This window comes from Staurois parvus, unplaced genomic scaffold (assembly GCF_062004578.1).
Source record: "Staurois parvus isolate SC_StPar_1 unplaced genomic scaffold, SC_StPar_1.0 ptg000089l, whole genome shotgun sequence".
Classification (NCBI taxonomy): domain Eukaryota; kingdom Metazoa; phylum Chordata; class Amphibia; order Anura; family Ranidae; genus Staurois; species Staurois parvus.
The window spans coordinates 2,962,486-2,977,341 of record NW_028317885.1 but is presented as its reverse complement, the minus strand read 5'-3'; the positions used below and the strand labels follow the sequence as shown (position 1 = coordinate 2,977,341).

Genomic DNA, 14,856 nt, shown 5'->3' with positions numbered 1-14,856 from the left:
AAGTGCTGTGCGTTTTGGAGTATTCCATGCTTTAACCCCGTCTCTTGTTAAAGTTCCTAAAGCAATAAACTACAAAAAAGACAACCCCTAGACCAGTGGTGGCGAACCTATGGCACGCATGCCGCAGCGGGCACACAGAGCCCTGTCTGTCAACACGCAAGCCAAGTTGCCCCAGCAGCCGAGCATCGGATAACAGCACAATAGGGGCCATGCACATGCTTGGAAAGGAGTAGCAGTGCCAGGCAATGACATCATGACCCCTGACTCATTAGCCTTGAATCGTCTGAGCTTTTGCATGGCCGGTCGCGCTACCAAGGATATATATATTGGACTGGCTGCGACTTTTAATACATTTGTTTTTATTAACACAAGATTTTAGCTTTTGCTGGTGGTCAGTGGAACTTTGCCCCCTTGTTCTGATGGTCAGTGAAAATTTGCCTCCTTTCCTGGTGGTAAGTGGAACTTTGCCCCCTTGTGCTGGTGGTCAGTGGAACTTTGCCTCCTTGTGCTGGTGGGAAGTAGAACTTTGCCCCTTGTTCTGGTGGTCAGTGAAACTTTGCCCCCTTGTTCTGGTGGTCAGTGAAACTTTGCCCCCTTGTGCTGGTGGTGAGTGGAACTTTGCCCCCTTGTGCTGATGGTCAATGGAACTTTGCCCCCTTGTGCTGATGGTCAGTGGAACTTTGTCCCCTTGTGCTGGTGGTCAGTGGAACTTTGCCCCCTTGTTCTGGAGGTCAGTGGAACTTTACCCCCTTGTGCTGGTGGTCAGTGGAACTTTGCCTCCTTGTGCTGGTGGTAAGTGGAACTTCCCCCCCCCTTGTGCTGATGGTCAAAGGAACTTTGCCCCCTTGTGCTGATGGTCAATGGAACTTTGCCCCCTTGTTCTGGAGGTCAGTGGAACTTTACCCCCTTGTGCTGGTGGTTAGTTGAACTTTGCCCTCTTGTGCTGATGGTCAGTAGAAGTTTGTCCCCTTGTGCTGATGGTCAATGGAACTTTGCCCCCTTGTGCTGATGGTCAGTGGAACTTTGCCCCCTTGTGCTGATGGTCAGTGGAACTTTGCCCCCTTGTGCTGATGGTCAGTGGAACTTTGCCCCCTTGTTCTGGAGGTTAGTGGAACTTTACCCCCTTGTGCTGGTGGTCAGTGGAACTTTGCCCCCTTGTGCTGATGGTCAGTGGAACTTTGCCCCCTTGTGCTGATGGTCAGTGGAACTTTGCCCCCTTGTTCTGGAGGTCAGTGGAACTTTGCCCCCTTGTGCTGGTGGCCAGTGGAACTTTGCCCCCTTGTGCTGGTGGCCAGTGGAACTTTGCCCCCTTGTGATGGTGGCCAGTGGAAGCTCTGTTATTGTGTTTTTCTTTTCAGACAAAAGATGTATGTTGTGTATGTATGGGTTGTTTTTTTCTAAACTAAAACCTCAGTATTCAAGTTTAATTGCAGTGTTGGCACTTTGCGATAAATAAGTGGGTTTTGGGTTGCAGTTTGGGCATCGGTCTCTAAAAGGTTCGCCATCACTGCCTTAGGGTGTTGGGTATTTCCACCTATCCTTGTGTGTTCTTGCATATCCTTTTAAAATCCTTATATAAATAAAAAATCCAACAGTTACAGTGGATTTTATTATTAAAAAATAACTTACAGTGTTGAGTAAAGAATATATGTGTTGAACCTATAACCATGGTTTTAGTATCTAAGATGAAACATTTAAATTATAATTGATAGTATTGCCTACAGTGATGCTTTACACTTAAAAACCACAAAAAGTAAAAATTAATGTGTCTAAACCAGTGAAGCTCCTTTTTTTTTTTTCTTTTTGAAACTCCCTTTTACATTACCGTGCAGATTATAGGAAATGCCAACCTTCCATCCAGCCTGTTGCACTATACTGTATGCCAGTTACTCAAAACTACAATTTATATTTTTTGAGCCACTGGTGAGGGTTAAAAAAAATGCAAAGTAATTGAATTAACATTGTTAATATCTATCCAAACCTATTGGCCTTTGATTATCTTTCTATAATTACAGGGTCATACCCATGTGCATAAAAATGTTCCTTTAATTCTGTGGCCTGATCATGAAAACTGCAGTTATCAGAATTATTGCTTTATAACTTTGGGAATCGGCTGCAGAAGATAGTTTGTTATATGAGGGGTGTTCAAGTCAAACCAAGACTTTTGAGTTTATATAATATAAGAACAAATTTTGTTAATGATTGTGTTCACCGTTATCACAGAAAGATTCTTCTCTTGTGCAATTTCACAACAGGTTATGTGTTGATTAGCAGGAGCAGGCGTTCCACGCACTGAATGTTCACAGGAATGACTGCTGGGGGCTGGGAAACACCACGGCCGGGATCATCACTGATGGGCATACGGCCATCTTTGAAATGTCTTACTGCGGCTGAGCATCTCATCACCGTACTGTGCTTGAAGTCTTCTGTAGATATCTGTGAGTTTTATTCCTTCATTCACAAGAAACGTTATCACCACACACTGTTCCATTCACGCACTAACACGGTTGTCTGCCATGTTGATTACCGGTCTCTGCACTTGCACGCGACATGTGCGCCACCTATCAGTAATAGAACACACTTGCCACTTACTACTGCGTGCAGTACTGACACGCTAGCATCCCTTTTTATACCTGTAAAATTCAAAGTCCCGGCTTGACTTGAATGCCCCTTGTGCATGAGTAGGGTGACACCTTGTATAGTAAAGCAGTTAGTTGGTCACTGTATCTTTCCTGTACCCTTTGATGGATAATGTTCCATCAAATATTTTAGTACAAAGCACTGCTGAGAATTGCGTGATTGTTCTTATTCAAATATATTCAAAATCCAAAATTGTCTCTAATGCCCAGACAGCCAGAACATCATCTACGTATCTCAACCTCATCCTGATGTGTCTACTATATGCTCTGCCCACAGGGTAAACACATCTTTTTGGCACAATAGAAGAAAAATGATTGTTTGCTGGATTCTGTTTTAGCTAAAACATATTCAACATGGCATCTGTGTGTTCTTTTCTTCATTTGAATATCCAAAATCAAATAGTCATGTTGTCTCAATACATTTATGAGTCCCTGGTAGATTAGATTGTAATCTTTTTTGGGTCAAAGACAAATATCAATAGTCAAATATTCTTTGTAAAAATAATTCAGTGGTCTAACACCAATGGCTTGTGACATACGTATGACTCTCAGCTGTCTTTGATGTGTTTAAAAGCAGTGACTCTGCAGGTCTTTATTACCCATCTTTGTGAACATTTGTTGTTGGGGATTTCTTTGCTATCACTTTAAGCATTATAAAAGTATAATATTTTGAACAGTATGCACAAGCTATATCTTCAACAGTATATACAAACTATAGACTTATGTTATCCAGGGTAAAAAGGTCAACAACTATTTTCCAACCACAGGAGCCTAAAGACAGACTCTTCATTCCTATAGTTTTCTCCACAAGCCACAAAACTGCAAAAGGAACTAAAAGTTAACTGAAGTCCCCTATTCCCCAATTCAGTGGGACAATGGAGGATGTCAGTATAAGGATGACTAACACGTTAATACAACTCAAATAGACGGATGTTACTGGAAAATCCTGTTTAGTATTTTATTGTATTATGTTTTTCATAGATGACTATTTTTTTTTTTTTTTGCCCACTAACTGCAATTACACAGGCTCTCTTTGTTCATTGTAACTTGTAGAGAACAGAAGGATGATATAAGAAGTAGAGAATTCTTCTAGGGAAAAAAAACTGCTTTTAAGCAGAAAAAAAAGGCACTGCTCGTCACTGAACACAAAGCATTATTGTTTAAAGAAAACAGAAAGATCATATTGGAACAAAGATAGTTATTCAGCAAAAAATCTGTCCATCGTAAAATGCTGTACTACCAAAAAGACATTATTGTCTAGTTCTGGAAATGAGCATGGGGTGAAATGTATCTGTGCACAAAATGCTTAATTTCTTCAATTATTACGGGTTGGTTCATGCCAGTACAAAAGCTGTTTACATTCTGGGATTGAGCAGTTTAAGTTAAGCAGTTTTAATACTGAGGGCTAGTTTTAGAAGTATTTGTAGTAGATGTGTAACCCCTCAAAAGCGGGCCAATGTAGTGGGTGCATACAGTAAAAAACTTTCCTACATCTCATCTTAGGTAGAAACACCTAATACAAGCTAACATATAGCCATACTATGTCCACCAGTCCACATTATAATTAACTCAAAGGTAAATGTTGTTATAAATGCCATTTTGCTAGATTTTGAATTCCAATAGGGATAAGCTTGTGGTGTCCAAACCAGGAAGGGGAGCTGTCATTCCTTGACCAACGAGCTGTGGGTTCCCCACCCTGCAGATGACCTACACAAAGTGAAGAGATGCTTGTCACATCATTGACCTAATATTAGGTCAATGAGGTAATGGGCATCCCCACCCTTTTGTGTACATCAGTTGCAGGGCAGAGAACATACCCCCCTCCCAGGAATTTGCCCAGGAATGAAAGGTGACTTCTGGGTGTGGGCGCAAACCTGGATTGGAAAAAACAATCTCATCCATACAAGGAAACTTCTATAAAAAAACAGTCTTTATACAGTACATATATCAGGTTTTCGGGATATCTGAAAATTTCACAAATATTTTGATGCTCCCATTATATTGGGAACAGGGGAACAATTGTAGGTTTTCTTTGCAGCTCTCTCTGGTATCTTGGCTAACATTTTAAAAAAGATGTATGGCAAAAGCTTTTCTAGCCATACTTCTCTTGTGGGTCACAGGAGTGAACTTACTTTTGTTATTCTGTGACCCACAATCAACTTATAGTGGACTATTGCCTGCTAGTAGCTGACAAGGCAGAGCCACTCCAGGCTCTGAAAGGATCACGACCATATTGTTAGGATCAACCCAGCTACCTGATTGAGAGCAGGCACTGCCTTTCAGAGCGTGGGTGAGAGTCAGAGCCAGCTGTCCCCTCCCTATCCTGGCACTCCAGTGAGTGCTGGAGGGTCAGAGCAGAGAGCGATGACTGAGCAGACCAAGAACTGAGTGATCAGTGGCCATATGATTAATCAGTTCTCGGTCTTAGAGTCAATTTAGGCAGCTGTAGTATTGCACCAATGCTGTAGCATATATATTTATTTTTTCATAAACCCATATTTCTCCTTTAACCACTTTACACCTGCCCTATAGCAGTTTTACTGTTACAGGGTGGCTCTCCGGTGCAAAATAACGTATACTTACACGTGATTTTGCACTTCTGCCTCATGGGGGTGCGCGTGCACTACCGGTGTATCGCTTCTGCTGTGAACTGTCACAGCAGAAGTTGATCTGCGAATCCTACCAAAGGGATGTTCACCAGCACCCGCAGATCGTTGGGCAGGGAGTAAGAACAGAGCTGTACCTATGTTTACATAGGTACAGCTCTGTTGTGACAGGAGGGAGTGATCGATTGCGTGTCCCTGCAGAGCTGGGAACATGATCCATCACTTCTTCTTGTTCCAGCACCACCTAGTGTACACCAAGCACATAGCTAGGCACAGACCTAACCCTTTGATAACCTTAGATGTTAACCCCTTCCCAACCAGTATCAGTACAATAATCGGTGTATATTTTTAGCAATGGTCACTGTATAAGTGTTACTGGTTCCCAGAAAGTGTCAGTTAGTGTAAAAATGTCTGCTACAATATCCCAGTCCCACTATAAGTCGCTGATCGCCGCCATTACTAGTACAAAAAAAAATTCCAGTATTTGTCCCATAGTTTGTAGACACTATAACTTTAGCGCAAACTAAATAATATACGCTTATTGGAATTCTTTTTTTCCAAAATATGTAGCAAATACATTTTGACCTAAATTTATGAAGAAACTTTATTTTTTTATTGAATTTGTTTTATAATAGAAAAATTTAAAAATATTGGGTTTTTTCAAAATTGTCAGCAAAAAGTAAAAACCCCAGAGGTGATCAAATACCACCAAGAGAAAGCTCTATTTGTGAGGGAAAAAAGACAAATTTCATTTGGGTAAAGCTTGGCATGACCGTGCAATTGTCAGTCAAAGTAATGGCCTGAACAGGAAGGGGGGGAAATCTTACGGAGGGCAAGTGGTATGATACTCTTTATTGACAGTTCAAAGCATAAATTCCATAGGCATGAATGCATACAATGCTTAGTACTGCGTCCCTCTTGGGGAGATTCACCCTCGCTATTTGTCTTGTTTACCTTTATCATCGAAAGTGAAAGAAAAAGAAATTCCTGAATTTTGGGCTGTCCCCAATTTTGATTATAGAACAAGAAGTGAAGGGAAATCTAACCAATGGGACCCAGATGGCAAAAAAACCCCAAAAAACTGACAGGGGTTATAACCCTCCCTTACTCCATCCAAAACATGCCTTTAGTTTTCCTCATACACCAGATGATCACTAGCATTGTAACGATTGGGCTCATCACTGAATGCAAGTTGTAAGGCCTTTTTCTCCCTAAATTCCCATGAAGGCCAGTTCACATTACATGCGTTTCAGTGCGCTTTTTTCTGCATCCAAAACACACAGAAAGTAGGTTATATGGTTGTCAATGTCATTGTGCACATCAGTGCTTGCAGTTCCAGTGCGTTTCGGATGCAGACAAAAAAGTAGAACAGGCTGCATTTTTACTGCACAGAACTGTACTGGAAAAAATGAACTGGAACACATAAAAAACGCATCGGAACGTGTCAAAGCATCAAAAATGCACTGGAAGGCAACAAAAACTCGTCATAATTATGCATGCAAAAACGCATCTGGACTGCGGCCCTGAGTCTGAGCATTGTTTTAGTTTTGGATGATGTCTCTCTTCCACATGTTATACCTTTTAGCATCTTTAGTCTACACTAATGTAGTATACATTTTCTTTTATTTGGAACACAAAGGGCTTTGCAAAAGTGAGCAAAATTATTATTATTATACAGGATTTATATAGCGCAGGCAGTTTGCTCAGCGCTTTACAATATAACGGGAGACAATACAGCAACAATACAGTTCAATACAAGAGGGATAGGAGGGTCCTGCTCCTTGGAGCTTACAATCTAGGAGAAAATTGAACAAATATACAGTACATACTTGTTTTTTATTTACATAGTAAAATGAGTCAAAACATTGCATTTTGCTCTAACAAGCAGGACCCTCTGTTTCCTCTTGTACCAAATTGTATTGTAACTGTAATATCTACCTTCATTTTGTAAAGTGCTGCGCACACTGTTGGTGCTATATAAATCCTGTATAATAATAATAATTTTCCAGTAATGTTTCCCAATGCAGTGCAATTATGTAACTCACACACTGCCATATATTTACCGCAAAATATAATCAACAAAGTCTGCTGATTAAAATGATAATGCATTAGTGTGTCTTTTATGTAATGTAGTGGAATGGTAAAGCTAAACTAAAAATGTTTTTTATTTTAGGAGAACTTTATTCCCCTTTCGATAATTGCGGTGTACACAGAATGAAAAAAAAAGCAGTTTGCATAAATTGTTCGTGTACCATTGAGATGGAATTAAATCAGGTTGAGAGGCATTTAAGCAACTTTTTCACCGGTTTGTGATAACTAAAAATTTGAATGACCTTGTATTCCCACATGATAATTTGATGCTTCGTAGTAAATGCAAATGTCATGGTTGCGATCTGGGAATACATTTTTAAGAGGGAATTTTTTCTTTATTAGATTAAAAAAAATAAAAAATAAAAAAAAATATATATATATATATATATATATATATATATATATATATATATATATACACACACACACATATGCACACTGCCTATTTATTTATTTTTCTATTTTTTACACTTTTTTTTCTTCATGCTGACAGAGAACTGCATGGGGGATCTGGATATGATTACACTGACCAGATCCAGACCCCCCATGAAGAATGCTACATTGACAAATAACTGTAATAGTTGCTTGCAGTGAGATTGCCATGCATGAATGTTACATGTCCTTCTGTACATGGCATCATGTATATGACATCATATGAAGTAAATCAGCCAGTAAGGCTCCATGCACACGGGCATAAACAAATGTCACTTTTACAGGCGTCCAGCATTTTATTTATGCCTCAAATGTGGTTCAATTTTAGCCTATGTGTCCATGCACAATAAAGGGGTACTAAAGCCTTAAGGTTTTTTACTTTAATGCATTCTATGCATTAAGGTAAAAACTTTCTGTGCTGCAAGATCCCCCCCAGCCCCCACCTTATTTTTTCCTGAGCCTGATCCGATCCAGAGCTGTGTACAGAGCAGCGGCTCTTGCCTGCTGCCACCCTCCTTACCCCTGGTTCACACCTATGCGACCGTGCGGGCCGCGTTTTGTACGGGCACGAGAGCCCATTCATTTGAATGAACTCCCGTGCCCCATAGGGAAAGAAGTCCCTGCACTTCCCAACCTCGATTCCCAGTACGGTTGTGTTTTCCAGTGCGGGCGGCGTGCCATTAGAACTAATGGCACCGGCCCGCAATTCCCTGTGCGGGTGGTGCGGTTGCACAGATTTTCGTGCGGATCCGCACTGGCACCACCCACATAGATGTGAACCTAGGGGGAAAGAAGTCCCTGCACTTCTTTGGAAAACACACCCGACACGGGTACCTCGGTTCCCAGTATGTTTGAGTTTTCCAATGCAGCGGCGTGATATTAGAACTAATGGCAGCCACCCGCGGGTCCACAATTCTCTATGTGTGGGTGGTGCAGCTGCACGGATCTTTGTGTGGATCCGCAGCGGCACCACCCGCACAGATGTGAACCTAGGGTAACTGGTCAGACTGATAGCAGCGAGAGCCATTGACTCCAGTTGCTGGCAATCAAATGCTGTGACGATGGAGCAGGAGGCGGGGCCATGTGTCTGACTCTGTATGGTGAGCTCAGAAATAACTTTTGTATTTTTGGAGAATATCCATATTCTCCAAAAATAATCTATACACATCCGCTACTTAATGACCCTGCAATCTATTATTTTATTATATTGCTTTTTACTGTGTATTTCTGCCTCATAACAAGTTGATTCAGCTGCGGGATCGGGGCACCACCTGTGCAGAGCTTGCTCAGGAATGGCAGCAGGCAGGTGTGAGTGCATCGGCACACACAGTAAGGCAAAGACTTTTGGAGGATGGCCTGGTGTCAAGAAGGGCAGCAAAGAAGCCACTTCTCTCCAGGAAAAACATCCGGGACAAACTGATATTCTGCAAGAGATACAGGGATTGGACTGCTGAGGACTGGTGTAAAGTCGTTTTCTCTGATGAATCCCCTTTCTGATTGTTTGGGGCATCTGGAAGAAACCTTGCCTGGAGAAGAAAAGGTGGGGGCCCCCATCAGTCCTGTGTCATGCCAACAGTAAAGCATCCTGAGACCATTCATGTGTGGGGTTGCTTCTCAGCCAAGGGAGTGGGCTGACTCACAATTTTGCCTAAGAACACAGCCATGAATAAAGAACGGTACAAAAACATCCTCCAAGAGCAACTTCTCCTAACCAACCATGAACAGTCTGGTGAGGAACAATGCCTTTTCCAGCATGATGGAGCACCTTGCCATAAGGCAAAAGTGATAACTAAATGGTTTGGGGAACAAAACATTGAAAGTTTGGGTGCATGGCCAGGAAACTCCCCAGAACTCAGTCCCATGGAGAACTTGTGGTCAATTCTCAAGAGGTGGGTAAGCAAAAAAAAACCCCCACAAATTCTGAGAAACTCCAAGCATTGATTATGCAAGAATGGGCTGCCATCAGTTAGGGTGTGACCCAGAAATTGACAGAATGCCAGGGTGAATTGCAGAAGTCTTAAAAGAGAAGGGTCAACACTACAAATATTGACTCTGCATAAACTAAACTAAACCCAGGACCCTGCATTCACTATATCTGGTCTCCCACAGAACATGGAAATGCAATTATTTTAGTACATATAAACTGCTAAACACCTTTTCTCATCAGCAGTATATTGCAGTCTTGTGACTTCTATCAGTGTCCAGCAGAACACTGGCTAAAGCTTGTAGGAGGAGTTGTCATTCTCCTCTGACTCTCCTATGAGGCTTCATAACCCCTGACCACATGCACACTCCCAAAGAAAATAAAACTCTTGCAATACACACTTAAAGTGTTACTAAACCCAGGACCCTGCATTCATTATATCTGGTCTCCCACAGTACACACAACATGGAAATGCAAGTATTGGTATTATATAAACTGCTAAATACCTTTTCTCATCAGCAATTAGAGAAGTCTTGTGACTTCAGCTGAGCACTGGTTAACGCTTGTAGGAGGAGTTTTCTTTCTGCTCTAGGAGGATGTGAAACCTCTGACCCTCTGTCTAGACAGTGCTGATTGGCCCTGTGCTGATCACATGCACCCTCCAAAAAAACCTCTCTAGCAATACACACAAAACCGAGCATGTGCAAGTGACTATGGGTTAACAGTGTGTATAACAAGCATGCTTTACTGCATATACAGACTGATTTTACTGTTGTGGGTTTAGTAACACTTTAATGTAATTGTCAATAAAAGCCTTAGACATTTATGAAATGCTCGTAATTATACTTCAGTATATCAAAGTGACATCTGACAAGAAGATCTAAAACACTGAAGCAGCAGACTTTGTGAAAATTAATATTTGTATCACTCTCAAAACTTTTGGCCAGGGCTGTACTATTTTTTTTTTTATTTGCAGTTTTATTCCTCTTATTACCCTCTAAGTTCTTCATTTTGTCTCTCATTTCCTTTTCATGGCCTGTCTGACTGATTACATTAATTATGGTTTTCTTATTCCCTTACATTAAGAGATATCATAGTAAAAAATGTTCATGGTTACGTATCACACTTTACACAATTACCATTTTTGTTTAATGTCTAGAATAACAGCAATTAAGTAGAAAAAAGTCCATAGAAAGAAGCTCAGAGCCAATAATGTACAAGACCATTAGACCACTTTTGTGGAATCTCCATCCCAGTGAATGCAGCATCCCCAAAGAGGTAGCTGGTTCCTCAATCCCTTGCTGACCTCCATTCATCAATGCTGATAATCCTCACCTCCTGTCATTAGTGCTGATAAACCTCACCCCCAGTCATCAATGCTGATGATCCTCACCCCCAGTCATCAGTGCTGATGATCCTCACCCCCAGTCATCAGTGCTGATGATCCTCACCTCCAGTCATCAGTGCTGATGATCCTCACCTCCAGTCATCAGTGCTGATGATCCTCACCTCCAGTCATCAGTGCTGATGATCCTCACCTCCAGTCATCAGTGCTGATGATCCTCACCTCCAGTCATCAGTGCTGATGATCCTCACCCCCAGTCATCAGTGCTGATGATCCTCACCCCCAGTCATCAGTGCTGATGATCCTCACCTCCAGTCATCAGTGCTGATGATCCTCACCCTCAGTCATCAGTGCTGATGATCCTCACCCCCAGTCATCAGTGCTGATGATCCTCACCTCCAGTCATCAGTGCTGATGATCCTCACCCCCCAGTCATCAGTGCTGATGATCCTCACCTCCAGTCATCAGTGCTGATGATCCTCACCCCCCAGTCATCAGTGCTGATAATCCTCACCTCCAGTCATCAGTGCTGATGATCCTCACCCCCCAGTCATCAGTGCTGATGATCCTCACCTCCAGTCATCAGTGCTGATGATCCTCACCCCCAGTCATCAGTGCTGATATTCCTCACCTCCAGTCATCAGTGCTGATAAATATCACCTCCAGTCATCAATGCTGATGATCCTCACCTCCAGTCATCAGTGCTAATAAATATCACCTTTAGTCATCAATGCTGATAATCCTCACCCCCAGTCATCAATGCTGATGATCCTCACCTCCAGTCATCAGCGCTGATAATCATAACCCTTTCATCTGGGAAGTCGCTATGTCACTGTTAGATTTCTCACCCCAAAGATAAGTAAGATATTAGATGTCCTATCAATAACATTCATATCTTTGGGTCAACAAATTTAAAGATGAACATAAACAGAGCAAATTTTGTCTGGTTCCTGATGATCTGGCCACAAGCCAAGCCATGGGAGGCCCTGATGGCATCTTTATGTCAGACATGAATATTGAAGAATCCAGGGGGAAAACTGTCAGTTGAACATCTGATTAGATACAGCGGGTCGTCCTTCAATGCATGAACACAAGAAGAAACAGGGAGCTGGATTCATATTTTCTAAGGGTCACTGAAACTGTCACTGGGCACACTGGCTCTGGTTCCAACAAAACAGGGACCTCCCTCAGGAACAGGGAAAGAGCCAGAGTTAGAACCCACATCCAATGAGATCCAATCCAGTGAGAGCGCCAAACAAACAGCTATGAGTCTAAGGTAATTTAATGATAAAAGTGATTCATAACAGACTAAATCCTGTGCGTTTTGGAGGACAAACACACTCCCTCTTCATCAGGGTTTAAGAATTATGACTGTGTTTAACCACTTTCCTACCGGGCACTTTTACCCCCTTCCTGCCCAGGCCAATTTTCAGCTTTCAGCGCTGTCACACTTTGAAGGACTAATGCACGGTCATGCAACACTGTACCCATATGATATTTTTATCATTTTTTTGAGACAGATAAAGCTTTCTTTTGGTGGTGTTTAATCACCACTGTTTTTTTATTTCTTGCTAAACAAATTAAAAAAGACAGAAAATTTGGGAAAAAATAATTTTTTTCTTAATTTCTCTTACAAAATTTAGCAAAAAATAAATAAATTTCTTCGTCACTGATGTGTGCTGATGAGGCTGCACTGATGGGCTTTGATGAGGCGGTACTGATGGACACTGATGAGTGAGCACTGGTGAGGAAGCACTGATAGGTGGCCCTGTTGGGCACTGATAGGTGGCACTGATAAGCGGCACTGATGGGCGTCACTGATCGGGACTGATGGGGCTGCACTGATAATTATCAGTGAAAATGATGTCCTGAAAGTCTTGCCGGTTAACGGGTTTCCTTTCCTCCCACAGACACAGTGTGGGAGGAAAGGAATGCCAATAACTGGCAATCTGTTTACTTGTAATCAGCTGTGATTGGACACAGCTGATCCATGGTAAAGGGCCACTGTGATTGGTCCTTTACCCCAATCTGTAATCAGCTGGGTCTGCAAGACTGAGCGGTCACAGAACGCACCCGGTGTGCACCACAGGTGGCGCACAGGCGGCGGGGTTCGGGGAGGATGTCTATTAATGCTCTCCTAGAACTGGATGACTACATTGTAGCCATGTTTTGGCTATAGCACGGTCGGCAAGTGGTTAACCAATGTGTGGCCAGCTTGACGCTTAACATCAGGCAGAAATCTTTCATTTAAAAAAATATTCCTCAATAGCTACAAATGATATAAACCCACCTTATGTGCACCAAATGTCTTTATAAACCCAGATATTAAATTGTAAAAGTAGTGGTGACATCTTCACTGTGCTGCACATAGCCTGTGAAGAGAGCAGAGGTGTGGGAAGAGCCCAGCAGGTCCACCTACTACCAGTTGCTTGCAGAAAACTAGAGGAGGGAGAGGAGAAAAGACTGGTCACCCTGCACAAGGAGAGAGAGCAGCAGTGACCGGTCTTTTTTACAGGACGTCTCACACTGGATTACTGCACAGATTTGGAAGAAATACACAAAGGACACCCAGATTCAACTAAGAATACACGCCTCTTGTTTCTGGACAATATTTGTTTATTCCAGAGTTCAGCTTTAAACATGATGTTAGGTCTTTTTCTACCCATGACACATCTGACCTGTTGCAGGACACTCTTGCCATGTGTGTGCTCATGATACATGTGATGTGCCTGCTGTACCATGTACTTGTATGAAAAAGCATCCTGTTTTCTTTGTATTGCTTCCTTTGTGTCTAATCCCTGGTGTTCCTGCCAGTCCCTCTGCTTTCCCATTAAAAACTGACCAAACTAGACAGGAGAACACAGCATGGTCAGTTCTCTTGCTGTGCTGGGAATGCAAGCTGCTCTCCTCCAATGACCAGACTTTTGCTGACACGTCCCCTCTGCACAGCCTTTCACTGGGAAGATCAGTGAGCTGCTGTTTCCCCTTCCTGAGCTCCTTCTGAAGTTGAGCGGGCAAATGTATTTATAATTTTTTTCATGTATGCATAAATGTTCTGCCTTTATTTTAAACAAAATGGGTTGTTTTACAAGGTTGAGGGTTTACTTATATTTTAAGTGTTCATCACAGCATTTTACACTGAGGCCAAGGGTTCATTTTATAAAATACCTGTGGACAAAGGTCACAAGCATTCATCTAGGCTGAAAAAATGTATCCAGAATTTTCTCTAATACTATTTTTTTCCTGTGATCATCAGCTTGGTCTAGTGGCCAAAATGATGTACTTTTTTTTTTTTAAATACCTCAAAAAATATGCTGCACTTTAGCCACTAGATGGAGCTGACGATCGAAGAAAATAAAAGTATTTGAGGAAACTTGTGCAGCCCAGACAAATGCTTGTGACACTTATCACCTCTAAGCCTAGATTCACACATATGTAGTGCTGGAAATGCCAGGATCCCTGTGTTTTTCCAATGCTGCACTGTGTTTTGCGATGTGTTGCAGGTGTCAATTCAAAGTTAATGACACCCCAAATGCAAGTTGCAAACGCAGTGTGTTTGCCTGCATCCGATCGCACGGTACAAAAGGACCATACAATCCGGTTCCAGTGTGGCTCAAAAAAAAGGTGCCTGTGCGTTTTTTGTACAATTTGAGCCCACTAAAAATGAATGGGCTCAAACTGCACCACACAGAATCTCATGTGACTTCCACAGGGATGTGGTGCGGCTCCTGTGTGATCCACATGCAAGCTATAGACTAAAGCTCCCCAAAGGGACATAGACGACAATGAAAACCCTAATCAAGGTTATGAGCTTTCTCA

General features: G+C 42.1%; 1 protein-coding gene and 1 long non-coding RNA gene across 2 annotated transcripts in view; one reads left to right on the top strand and one right to left on the bottom strand.

The window, feature by feature from the left end:
• LOC149468343 (uncharacterized) overlaps positions 1-14,856 on the top strand; it is a 91,783-nt gene that overhangs the window by 24,934 nt on the left and 51,993 nt on the right. Inside the window, exon 2 of the long non-coding RNA XR_016311752.1 lies at positions 2,256-2,438. This is a non-coding gene — a long non-coding RNA (uncharacterized LOC149468343). The remainder of the gene's footprint in view (positions 1-2,255; positions 2,439-14,856) is intronic.
• The window catches only part of SHC4 (SHC adaptor protein 4), a 125,079-nt gene that overhangs the window by 59,619 nt on the left and 50,604 nt on the right, over positions 1-14,856 (bottom strand). The window lies entirely within an intron of this gene.